This window comes from Pogoniulus pusillus, chromosome 8 (assembly GCF_015220805.1).
Source record: "Pogoniulus pusillus isolate bPogPus1 chromosome 8, bPogPus1.pri, whole genome shotgun sequence".
NCBI classification, from domain to species: domain Eukaryota; kingdom Metazoa; phylum Chordata; class Aves; order Piciformes; family Lybiidae; genus Pogoniulus; species Pogoniulus pusillus.
The window spans coordinates 3,387,596-3,400,609 of NC_087271.1; the positions used below are offsets into that span (position 1 = coordinate 3,387,596).

A 13,014-nucleotide genomic window follows, 5' to 3' on the forward strand; every position below is an offset into this window, starting at 1 on the left:
ATAGCTCACCAGGAGGGGAGAACGATCACATTCAATCCCTCCTCTGATAACCTCTTTTCCAATTGACCTTCAGCTCATTCCAGCCATAGTCTTACAAAAGCTTTGGTCGATTCTCATGCTTCTATCCTATGCCTTGGAAACTGTGGCATTTCCCCTAAAGTCTCCTCTCCCAGAGCCAGGCAATGAGAAAAACCAGCAGAAGGCAGGATGTGAACGCGCTCCACGGTCAGAAGGCAGACAAAGATCTAAAGTGTCTCATTTCTAATGTTTACTCTTTTTTGCCTCAATCCCACAAGTTTCGGGAGCGGAAACCAGCGAAGCCTTCCTTCGGCTTCTGGTCTCTTCCGAGCTGCTGTTTTCCATTTCCTTGACCGTGGGACAGGTCAAGTTTGCTGCCACGATACCAAATAACTTCCATGTGGCCAAAGAAGTTGGTAGCAAGTTTGTAACAGTGGGGGATGTCCTTGACTTGGCCAGGGCTTGGTGCATCCTTGGGGATCCTGTGCTCGTCCCACACTCAGGAAGAAGCGGGGGATGTCCTTGACTTGGCCAGGGTTTGGTGCATCCTTAGGCATCCTGTGCTCGTCCCACACCCAGGAACGAGTGGTTTGGCACAAGATGAGCTCTAAACATCTTCCATTTCTTGAAGAAAAATAGGACACTTTGGGTGTTTTCAGAAGCTGGGTGTGGAAGAGAACCATCAAACCAAGTCGCTCCTGCATGTTAGGAAAGGCTCTTCCACCTTGCTCTTGCTCAGCTGTTTGCCAAGGCTTGAGACAGACAGGGCAGCGCAGGGAAGAAAGGGCACTGCTCCAGGTCTGATCCCCTTGGTGCTTACTGAGGAACGGAACAGTGGAGCTTGTGGAACTGAAGGAACCCATCCTGACACACAAGCAGGGCTTCCTAAAGCAACCAGCCTGAGAAACTGCCAAAAAGGGCAGTTGTGGTTGTGAAAGCTGACTGGCAATACAGTGTCTGTCCAGTCTGACCCAGATAAAAAGGTCTCATCCTCAACACAGCTCCTGAAAGCAGGACTCACAGCAGTTCTTAGGAAAGACTTCTGCATTCCTATTTTTCCCCTCTTGCCTGGACAACCACTGCAGACCCCCATGGAGACACAGGGTCACCTTATACTGATTAATGCCCCAAGACAACGAGACTCAGATTGTTCATACCCATAATAGGTTTAAAAAGCCTCTTCAAACAGGAATAGTCACTGTTCAGGCCACCTGAAACCAGTCCCCGTGTTGATCAGGATCACAGAGGGGATGGATGTGCCACCTTCTTCCTCTGCCAGTGATTCCTATGTGGATGCTGGGAGCCTGGAGACCTGCAGCCACGTTTCCCACTTGCTCACCCAGTTTGTGGGGAGGGTTTCCTGCCTGTTTTTGATCTTTTCCTCCATTTTTTAACCATGCTCAGGCTTTAGGTTATTTCCAGCTTTCTCACTTGCGCCAAGGCTCACGTTTGGCCTTGATGGACACAGGAACTGGCTGCAGCCATGAATCTATGACAATCACCTTTGGAAGACTGGATCCTCTGCCTGCAGGTGGGTTCTTTACTTTATTTCATGTTTCTCCACAAAATTGTCCACTTGGACATTGCATTATGACAATAAGGATAATAATTGCTTTTTCATGTGCTGTCTAAACCCTGGGATGGGCAGAACTGAAGGCTTCCCGCGGCACAGCACTGGAAATGTGAATTCCACTGAGATCTAAAATAAATAGGACCGAGGAAGCTCTCTGCAGCCAGCTCCTCCCCATCCCTCTCCCCCTGTGCACCAGCAGCATGTGAATGTGCACAGTTGCAGCTTTCTGCCCTGAGCCACGGGCTCCTTTGCACCCTCGAGCCAAGGTCAGGGCTTTATTGATCGAAATCCACATCTCACTGCTCTTGAGCAAGGCAGAGTCATGCAACCCCTGTCATATGGGGCACTGAATGGAAAATACAATAACTGCCCATACTTACAAGGGCATCGAGTGACAGGACAAGCAGTAACAGCTTTAAACTGAGAGAGGGGAGATGGAGATTAGAGGTAAGGAAGAAATTCTTCACTGTGAGAGCTGTGGGACAAATCACCTTGAGAGTGGTGGGACAGAGGACAGGCTGTCCAAACAATCTGTGGATGCTGCATCCATAGAAGTGCTCAAGGCCAGGTCAGATGGAGGTCTGAGCGACCTGATCCAGTTGAAAATGTCCCTGCTGGGGACATCTAGTTGGAACTGGATCATCCTTAAGGTCGCTTCCGACCCAACTCAGTCCATGATTATTTTTCTTACTTTCTGCATTCACCCCCAGTGCTTCTCCAGAGCTTCCCTGAGAAGCCCCAAGACTTGGTGTGCAACACTCGGTGAGAAAAATGCAACTCTCAAAGTATTTGGAGGCTGTAAAACCGCAGTGGGAGGGACCTGAACCTGCAAAGAGCTTATGAACGAGCTTGTATCCATCTAGCACTGTCCAGCTTGCAGCATCTCAAAACTGCTCCTAGTGGGAAGGATGTTTTGAGACCAAACCTCTCCCTCCCAACACACACCCATGCTGAGGGGCACAGAGACTGTTTAATGGGAAGCAACATTGTGCTCCTGCTCTGTGGTGAATAAATATGAAGTGGGGTATTTCAGTTAGCTGAGGTCGGAGGGAGACTTTGGGACACTGAATTGCCTGTCAGAGCAGGACAGCCTCAGCACTGCATGAGGGGGGTGATTTCTGTGCCTGGCAGACAACACCTCCTCCAAAACCAGTTTCTGGAAGGGAGCTGAACATGGCCCTGGTTTTCCTGTTCATAAGTGGTTTGGAAACTGCACCAGGAGACTGACAGTGTCCACAGCAGCAACAGGCTCCACCCCATCTTATCTTCCAGTTCCAAGATTGTTTTAACAAATCCATCAACTGATTCCCCCCTGTGCTAGTTTGAAGCTAGCTAGAATGTTTTGGTGAGAAGAGCTAGATTACAGGCTGTGAAAGAGAAACAATGGTGATGTCTGCTTCACTCATAGGCTTGCTGAGAGGTATAAGAACAAGACTCTAAATACAGGTAAGACATTTGGTCACTGCCTGGGCTTTGAGCTGCATTTCTCTCTCTAACCTAACCTGATTAATCCACCTGCTTCCTAACCCCCCTGGCTGATTCTCCAAACTCACCTTCAATGTAAGGCAAAGCCTGAGATAAGGTAGAGGGGTGGGAAGAAGGTGGAAGGGTGGTTGGGAGCCCCTCCTGGGGACTCAGGTTTCTGGAAGGGCTGCTGTGTTTCCCTATGACTTTTTAACCTGTTTATTTCTGCATATAACTATATATACTGTAAATATCTGCTTGTGTATTGTGCTAAGCTGGGAATACAAAAGCTTCATGCAATTTCCAGAGCTGGCTGAGTGCAGTCTAGGTGATTTCTAAAGCGTGGGGGGTCAGGTAACACCCAAACCATCACACCCCCTCCACCACAGATTTCCTGGCCAGGTTGCTGTTTGTTTTGGCAGATACTTACTTCTGAAACATTACAGTCAAAGAGGCAAATCATCCATCACAGGCCCCAGGTTATGTGCTCTCTCCCCTCACTGACTGTTTTGGGACCACCTAAGAGGTCAGCTTTTTCCATTGAGTTTATCCCAAATCAAAGACAGAACACCAGGAAGACTACAAGATGGGTGCAAAGACAAGAGCTGTTATTTTCACAGTGCTGCCCTTTTCTCTGCAGTCTGCAGGCTTACCCTGCACATGCCATGTTTTCTGGTACTCACCACCATCATCTGGGACACCAAATTTGGGAATATTTGATTTCTGTTAGCATCTGGACAAAGGAAACCCTTCCTAGAGGTGCCACATCCCAGAGCTGGGAGGAAAACAAGACAACCCTGCACAGTCCATGTCTGGGCAATGAACATCACATCCAGAGCAACCAGACCACAACTGCCTCCATCCTAAACTTACTTGATGCAGATTATCCAACCCATTTCCTACCACCACTGATCCTCCCGTGGACCACCCAGCACCCTGCACAGGCCTCAGGCAGTGGTCTACCCCAGAGCAGCTGCTCCCTGCTCACTCCGGTGTCTCCGCAGCGCGGCCGGAGCGCAGCAGGGGTCGGGAGCGGCGCAGCTGGAGCTGACGAGAGCGCCCGCACGAGGCGCGCCCGGCCCGGCCCGGCACAGCTGCGCCGCCCGGAGCCGCCCCGGCAGCAGCGACCGCCGCGGAGAGGCGAGGCGAGGCTGCCGGCGAGCCAGAGGCACTGCCCGCCCGGCCGCTCGCTGCCAAACCCGCGGCTGGAGCGGCCCCTCTCTTGGCCTCTCCAGGATGCCGAAGTCTGGAGCCGAGGCTGGCCCCGCTCTGCAGCCGAGCCCCGGAGGACAGGCAGCTGAGGGAGCCCAGGCACGGGCCGCGCTCACAGACAGGCACCGCTTAGAGCCAAGAGTTCCTGAGCTCGGGCGGCTGGAAAGCCAGCGAGGAGACAGGCGAAAGCGGCTGCGGAGGCTTGGGCTTGTCTGAGTCACATCTTCAGAGCTGGGGTGAGTTTTATGCCTCTGCTTTGAGGCTTAATGCGACTCTGGCTGCTCTGGGGGCCTAGAGACTTCCACTGCGTCGCCCAGGGCTTGCAGGCCCTTCCCGGCCCTCGCAGACACCTGGAGTCCCGCGAGGGCTCGGTGCCTTCCCGCCCTTCTCCACTGCCCGGCCGCACTCTGTGCCCCCATCCCGCACCCGGGGTGCACTGCGAAAACCCTGTCTCGGCTGAGTCAGGGCTGCTCCTGCCACCTGGCACTCACTCGAGTGGCCGAGCAGCCCTGAGCATCTCCCAGAACACTGTTCAGAGTGCTCCCAGGTACCTCTGAGCACCCCTCAAACACCCACCAAGCGCCCTCCAGAGTGCTCCCAGGTACCTCTGAGCACCCCTCAAACACCCACCAAGCGCCCTCCAGAGTGCTCCCAGGTACCTCTGAGCACCCCTCCAACACCCACCAAGCGCCCTCCAGAGTGCTCCCAGGTACCTCTGAGCACCCCTCAAACACCCACCAAGCGCCCTCCAGAGTGCTCCCAGGTACCTCTGAGCACCCCTCAAACACCCACCAAGCGCCCTCCAGAGTGCTCCCAGGTACCTCTGAGCACCCCTCCAACACCCACCAAGCGCCCTCCAGAGTGCTCCCAGGTGCCTCTGAGCACCCCTCAAACACCCACCAAGCGCCCCCCAGAGTGCTCCCAGGTACCTCTGAGCACCCCTCAAACACCCACCAAGCGCCCTCCAGAGTGCTCCCAGGTACCTCTGAGCACCCCTCAAACACCCACCAAGCGCCCCCCAGAGTGCTCCCAGGTACCTCTGAGCACCCCTCCAACACCCACCAAGCGCCCTCCAGAGTGCTCCCAGGTACCTCTGAGCACCCCTCCAACACCCACCAAGCGCCCTCCAGAGTGCTCCCAGGTACCTCTGAGCACCCCTCAAACACCCACCAAGCGCCCCCCAGAGTGCTCCCAGGTACCTCTGAGCACCCCTCCAACACCCACCAAGCGCCCTCCAGAGTGCTCCCAGGTACCTCTGAGCACCCCTCCAACACCCACCAAGCGCCCTCCAGAGTGCTCCCAGGTACCTCTGAGCACCCCTCAAACACCCACCAAGCGCCCTCCAGAGTGCTCCCAGGTGCCTCTGAGCACCCCTCAAACACCCACCAAGCGCCCTCCAGAGTGCTCCCAGGTGCCTCTGAGCACCCCTCAAACACCCACCAAGCTCCCTCCAGAGTGCTCCCAGGTACCTCTGAGCACCCCTCAAACACCCACCAAGCGCCCTCCAGAGTGCTCCCAGGTACCTCTGAGCACCCCTCAAACACCCACCAAGCGCCCTCCAGAGTGCTCCCAGGTACCTCTGAGCACCCCTCAAACACCCACCAAGCGCCCTCCAGAGTGCTCCCAGGTACCTCTGAGCACCCCTCCAACACCCACCAAGCGCCCTCCAGAGTGCTCCCAGGTGCCTCTGAGCACCCCTCAAACACCCACCAAGCGCCCCCCAGAGTGCTCCCAGGTACCTCTGAGCACCCCTCAAACACCCACCAAGCGCCCCCCAGAGTGCTCCCAGGTACCTCTGAGCACCCCTCCAACACCCACCAAGCGCCCTCCAGAGTGCTCCCAGGTACCTCTGAGCACCCCTCCAACACCCACCAAGCGCCCTCCAGAGTGCTCCCAGGTACCTCTGAGCACCCCTCAAACACCCACCAAGCGCCCCCCAGAGTGCTCCCAGGTACCTCTGAGCACCCCTCCAACACCCACCAAGCGCCCTCCAGAGTGCTCCCAGGTACCTCTGAGCACCCCTCCAACACCCACCAAGCGCCCTCCAGAGTGCTCCCAGGTACCTCTGAGCACCCCTCAAACACCCACCAAGCGCCCTCCAGAGTGCTCCCAGGTGCCTCTGAGCACCCCTCAAACACCCACCAAGCTCCCTCCAGAGTGCTCCCAGGTACCTCTGAGCACCCCTCAAACACCCACCAAGCGCCCTCCAGAGTGCTCCCAGGTACCTCTGAGCACCCCTCAAACACCCACCAAGCGCCCTCCAGAGTGCTCCCAGGTACCTCTGAGCACCCCTCAAACACCCACCAAGCGCCCTCCAGAGTGCTCCCAGGTACCTCTGAGCACCCCTCCAACACCCACCAAGCGCCCTCCAGAGTGCTCCCAGGTACCTCTGAGCACCCCTCAAACACCCACCAAGCGCCCCCCAGAGTGCTCCCAGGTACCTCTGAGCACCCCTCCAACACCCACCAAGCGCCCTCCAGAGTGCTCCCAGGTACCTCTGAGCACCCCTCAAACACCCACCAAGCGCCCTCCAGAGTGCTCCCAGGTACCTCTGAGCACCCCTCCAACACCCACCAAGCGCCCTCCAGAGTGCTCCCAGGTACCTCTGAGCACCCCTCCAACACCCACCAAGCGCCCTCCAGAGTGCTCCCAGGTACCTCTGAGCACCCCTCCAACACCCACCAAGCTCCCTCCAGAGTGCTCCCAGGTGTCTCCTGAGCTTCCCAGGCGCACACTCTTGGAGCATCCCTGCACGGCACCACTGGAGGACCCTTTAAGGCACCCTCAGATCATCCTCCAGTACACTCCTTGAGCACCCTTTGGGGCACCCCCAGAACACCCCTGAGCACCCTTTGATGCACGCCCAGCGCATCCCCAGCACTGGCCTGCAGCACCCCCGAACACTCCTGAAGCACCTCTGCGGCTCCACTGGTGCACCTCCCCAGGTATCCCCGCACCATCCCCCGGGCATTTCCCAGACAATCCCTCCCCTCCGCGACAGTCCCCGGGCCGTCGAGGGGGAAGCGGCGGCGTCCCGTCCCCCGCCCCGAGCTGCCGGGACCCGCTGTCCCCGCCGCAGGCCGACCCCCCTCGAGCTTCCCTCTCCCTGTTGCCCCTACCCCCGTCCCGGCACGGCAGTACCTGGGAGCAGCGGAACTCGGCGGGCACAGCGCGGCGGCACCGACGGCCCCGCTGCCTCCCGCGGGCGGGGCGCGGAGGCGGAGCGGGGCGGGGGCCAGGGGCAGCGGGGCCGGGCTGTGGAAGGGAGAGGAGCGGCTGCTTTGGGAGGCCAGAAATAGACATTTTTGGAGGGTGGGGTGGGGTTGTTTGGGGCTATCGTAGCGGGTGCTGCTTGTTTCGTGCTCTACTCACACTTTGCAGCTCCTCCTGCTTGCACAGATGCGGATCAAGAGCGGCGGGGGGGGGCTGCAAAATCTGTGCTGTTCCAGCTGCTCTCTGCTTTATATCGGCCCCTTGCAGCTTCATATCATTGCGTGGAGAACTTAAAGGAAATGCAGTCTGAGTTTGAGGGGTTGGGTTTCCTCATGTGCCTCAGCTGAGACATGTGCCCCTCAACCCATGGGATTCTCTTCCCTTACTTGCAGCAATCACTGTAACGGCATTTTTTGTTTCTAGGCAGATAGCAGTAGTTCAGTGCCCTGCAATAATAGCTTCATGTCCTGCAATCATACAATGGGTTTGGTTTGAAAAGCTCTTGGAGAGCATCAAGTCCAACCATAAACCCAAGTCACCACTAAACCATGTCACTCAGAGCCACACCAACACAGCTTTTCATAGAATCAAGCAGGTTGGAAGAGACCTCCAACCTCAGCCAGTCCAACCTAGCACCCAGCCCTGGCCAATCAACCAGACCATGGCACTAAGTGCCTCATCCAGGCTTTGCTTGAACACCTCCAGGCACAGCGACTCCACCACCTCCCTGAGCAGCCCATTCCAATGTCAAATCAAGTCCCATTTTTAATGGGATTTTAAAGGGATTTTTTAAATCCCTCCAGGAATGAGGACTCCTACACTGCCTTGTGCAGGAAGTTCCAGGCCTTGACAACCTTTCTGGGGAGGAAATTGTTCCTCATGTTCAATGTAAACCTCCCCAGGTGCAACTTTAGGCTCTTTCCCATTGTCCTATTGCTTGTTTATTGGAAGAAGAGACTGACCTCCACCTGGCTCCAGCCTCCTTTCAGGGAGTTGTAGAGAGCCAGAAGGTCTCCTCTGAGCCTTCTTTTCTCCAGGCTCAGTCAGTCCCCTCAGCTGCCCTTCAAGGCACTTGTTCTCCAGACCCTTCACCAGCTTTGCTGCCCTTCTTTGGATGCCCTAACACCTCAGTGCCCTTCATGTAAGTGAGGGGCCCGAAACTGAACCCAGGGTTTGAGGTGTGGCATCACCAGAGCTGAATACAGGGGAATGATCACTGCCCTAGTCCTTCTGAGCACACTATTTATAACACAAGCCAGAAACTTGGATGAAGCTGTTGCTTTTGCTCTTCTTGAGACAGAGAGGCAAACCTCAGCCCTGCTGCTGGCTGCTCTGGAGCGTGGGAGAGCAGCAGCTTCAGTAGTGCTGGAAGCAGCCGTGTGGCCTCCATCTGGGCTGTGAACTTAGCATCCACCCGGGACAAATGGGGCCCCTGTGATTCCCTTTTCCTTTGGGAGGAGCCAAAACACATTTTAAACCTCAGGATCTAGTGGTCCCACAGTTTGCACCTCCTGGGTATTCGCCTGCAGCCTTGGGAGGAGATCTGAAGGTTTGGCTGCAGCTGCTGCCCAGCTGCCAGGCAAGAGCAAAGACCTTGCAATGCCCAGGCAGTCACACCACAGGTAAAACCTGGCACCAGTGAAACAAGGAGGGATGAAGTCTCCTGTGTAGTGACTGGGACTCTGCACAGACAGGGCTGGCACCCAGCTGGGTCTGCCCTCACTCCCCATGAGGGGCTCAGGTGCTGAACGAGAGGCAGACATTTCCTGATGATTTTAACAGGCCATAAAGGAGTCAAGAGAGTAGCATGTCTGAGGGGAGCCTTTGGGCTCTGTGCCATGAAGGACAAGCCCTGATGTTCAGGTTATTTTGGCAGGGACTAAAAGCAAGGGATCATATTAGCAAGCACTTTTTTTTCTGGCACCACTGGAGGTGGGACATAACTCCTACATTATTTTCTTCTCCTGTTCCTGAACAACAAACCTACTCTGGTGTGCAGCCATGGCCCCTGAGGCACAGCACATCTGCAGCTCCTGGGAGGGCACAGATAAACCATTACCCGTCCCTTAGGCTCATCCCCAAAGCCGCGGCAATCCCGGAGCCTCGATGACAGCAATGAGGCTTTGCGACAGAAACTTCAGGCACCTACAGGAAGCTCTTGCGGTCGCAGGCACTCAGCTGAGCTTGTGTCTTGTTCTGTTTTCCCTGGGGTTAGATTAAAGCAGTAAGAAGTGTGCGTGGGGCCAGGGGGAGGGTGGTTGAGAAGTAAAGAGATGGCAGTTCACAGAACACACTTCTGCAAGCCTGCCCCAGAAAAGCAAGCAATAGATACCTAAAAAAACCACCCCAAACCCACACTTGGGAGCAAACAGAATGAAAAGCAGTTTTCTGCTTAGAATCATAGAATCAGTCAGGGTTGGAAGGGACCACAAGGATCAGCCAGTTCCAACCCCCCTGCCACAGGCAGGGACACCCTACCCTAGAGCAGGCTGCCCACAGCCTCAGCCAGCCTGGCTTTAAACACCTCCAGCCATGGGGCCTCAACCACCTCCCTGGGCAACCCATTCCAGCCTCTTACCACTCTCATGCTCAACAGCTTCCTCCTCATCTCCAGGCTGTCTCTCCCCACCTCCAGCGTTGCTCCATTCCCCCCAGTCCTGTCACTCCCTGAGAGCCTAAAAAGTCCCTCCCCAGCTTTTTTGTAGGCCCCCTTCAGATCCTGGAAGGCCACAAGAAGGTCACCTGGGAGCCTCCTCTTCTGCAGACTGCACAGCCCCAACTCTTTCAGTCTGTCCTCATAGCAGAGCTGCTCCAACCCTTTGAGCATCCTCGAGGTCCTTCTCTGGGTACACTCCAGCATCTCCACATCCTTCTTGTAATAGAGGCTCCAGAACTGGATGAAGTACTTCAGGTGGGGTCTCAGCAGAGTAGAGTATAGAGGGAGAATCACCTCCCTCCACCTGCTGGACACACTTCTGATGCTTCAGGCCCTGAGGTTTTACTTTTTCAGTGACTTGAAGACAGAGAGTCTCTCTCCTGTGAAATGCTAGGTGCTCAGAAGTGTAACTAGGACATGCACAACTCTTCTGTGACTCCTCTTCAATCCAAGAGCCCTTTCAAATAACCAGGATGAACAAGGATCACATTGCTGTGTGTGTCTAAATGAAACATGAGAACTCGTTTAAAAACACATTAGGTGAACTTATGGGGGGGAAGCTGTTGTTATGTATTGTATAGGTCCTTGCTCATTGCAAGGGGGAGGGGGAGTTGGACAAGATGACCTTCGAGGGTCCCTTCCAGCCCCATGCATTCTGTGATTCTATTGCACTTTGATCTGATGCATTCTATGCTTCTATTCTTCCATGGTTGAAGAAGCTCCCCCGAGATGCAGCTCACCCTGAGCTGGGAGGGGATGGCAGGAATGCAGCCACAGCCTCTCCCTCTACTTCTCCCCCCGTGTCCTTCAGCCCTGTGCTTGGGCAGTGTCAGAGGCCATATTCCCCACTATGTATTTTGGTCTTGCAGAGTTCAACTGTTCTTAGGCGAGGTTGTGAGTCATTAAGTACTTTCAGAATGTTTATTTGTCAAGCCACAGGCACTTTAATTTGCTTCTGAAGCCAGCCAGCCTGCTCAGAGGATTTCTTCCTGCCACAGAAATTGCTAGGTGAAATTCCATGGCAAGAGGTCAGCCCTGCTGCCTGAACCCCTGTGAGATGGATCCCACCCAAGGGCTACCAATAGTTTGAGTTTAAAGGGGTCTCAGTTTCAAAGATCAATGTAAGAGGGGGAAAGGGCAACAAGAATCTGGTTTCACTACAGGCTTTCACCACCTGACTTAGATATTTACTATTATTGTTATTATTAAGACAGGAACTGAACCTTCCTAGCTGGTTGCCAACCCTCAAGGGAGTTCATAGAATCATAGAATCAAACAGGTTGGAAGAGGCCTCCAAGCTCATCCAGTCCAACCTAGCACCCAGCCCTAGCCAATCAACCAGATCATGATACTGTGATACTAAGTGTCCCAGCCAGGATTTGCTTGGACACCTCCAGGCACGGTGACTCCTCCACCTCCCTGGGCAGCCCATTCCAATGCCAATCACTCTCTGCCAACAACTTCCTCCTAACATCCAGCCTAGACCTGCCCTAGCACAACTACAGACTGTGTCCCCTTCTTCTGTTGCTGATTGCCAGGCAGAAGAGACCAACCCCACCTGGCTACAGCCTCCCTTCAGGTAGTTGCAGGCAGCAATGAGCTCTGCCCTGAGCCTCCTCTGCTGCAGGCTGCACACCCCCAGCTCCCTCAGCCTCTCCTCACAGGGCTGTGCTCCAGACCCCTCCCCAGCTTTGTCGCCCTCTGCTGGACACCTTCCAGCACCTCAACTTCTCTCTTGAATTGAGGAGCCCAGAACTGGACACAGCACTCAAGGGGTGGCCTGAGCAGTGCTGAGCACAGGGACAGAAGAACCTCCCTTGTCCTGCTGGCCACACTGCTCCTGATCCAGGCCAGGATGTCATTGGCTGTCTTGGCTACCTGGGCACACTGCTGGTTCCTGTTCAGCTACTCTCTACCAGTACCCCCAGGTCCCTCTCTGCCTGGCTGCTCTCAGCCACTCTGGCCCCAGCCTGTAGTGCTACTTGGGGTTGTTGTGGCCAAAGTGTAGACCCCTGCACTTGGCCGTGTTAAAACTCATCCCATTGGCCTCTGCTCACCCACCCAGCCTGACAAGGTCCCTCTGCAGGGCTCTCCTACCCTCTCTAGTTATGGATGGCTTCTTCCCTTTCCTGCCATGGGGCATTTGACTAAGAATAGTATTCCTGAGGAATTAAATCAGTTTTGGTGCTGTGAATAGCAGAGAGCGCAGTGTGGGCTGCAGACCTTACTGCAGGGAGGTCTCAGGTGATCTGAGCCTGCTGAAAGAGCACATTCTCTGTGTACACTCTGCACAAGGTTCACTAAAGAATTCTGACAGTATGAGGACTCTGACAGATTTGTAAGCCTATGGCTGATGCAGCTGCAGGCTTGGGAAGCTGCTGTAATTGATGTGATTCAGCAACAGCTAAAGGTTGTGGAGTTTTTTACCTGCAGGGGAAGGTGCTTGGTACTGGAGACTTCCTCCAAGAGTCCAGTGATCCCACCTCTAGGGAATCTGCTCTTTCCAGGCATTTCACGTGGTTATTTTTGGCCATGTCTGTGGAGATTTCTAGTTTCCCAGCAGAGCTATTTTTATAACATATGGCTGTGAGATCTGTAGTATTAGACATATCTTAACCTTGCCTGTCGGAGTGTCTCAGGACTGAATGTATGCAATTACTGCCTCTTGCACCTGTTCCCCTTTTGGTCTGTATTTGAAACACTTCACTGTATGAAGCTGAAGCTTTTGAGGCTTGCAGTCAACAGTTCCTTTACTGAACATGTTAAGCCACCATAAATACTTAATTAGGTGTTGCTCTATTTCTGGAGAGATACAGAAAAGAAACAATCCCCATTTCCTCACAGGAAAAAGTCCCTTGCATTAACTAGTGTCAGGGAG

The 13,014-nt window shown here is 54.7% G+C and overlaps 2 protein-coding genes across 2 annotated transcripts in view; one reads left to right on the top strand and one right to left on the bottom strand.

The window, feature by feature from the left end:
• Positions 1–7,485, bottom strand: part of KANK4 (KN motif and ankyrin repeat domains 4) — a 28,049-nt gene extending 20,564 nt beyond the window's left edge. Inside the window, exon 1 of the mRNA XM_064146996.1 lies at positions 7,409–7,485. The gene's annotated coding sequence lies outside the window, so the exon portion shown is untranslated. The remainder of the gene's footprint in view (positions 1–7,408) is intronic.
• The window catches only part of USP1 (ubiquitin specific peptidase 1), a 28,244-nt gene continuing 19,454 nt past the window's right edge, over positions 4,225–13,014 (top strand). The window contains exon 1 of the mRNA XM_064147000.1: positions 4,225–4,503. The gene's annotated coding sequence lies outside the window, so the exon portion shown is untranslated. The remainder of the gene's footprint in view (positions 4,504–13,014) is intronic.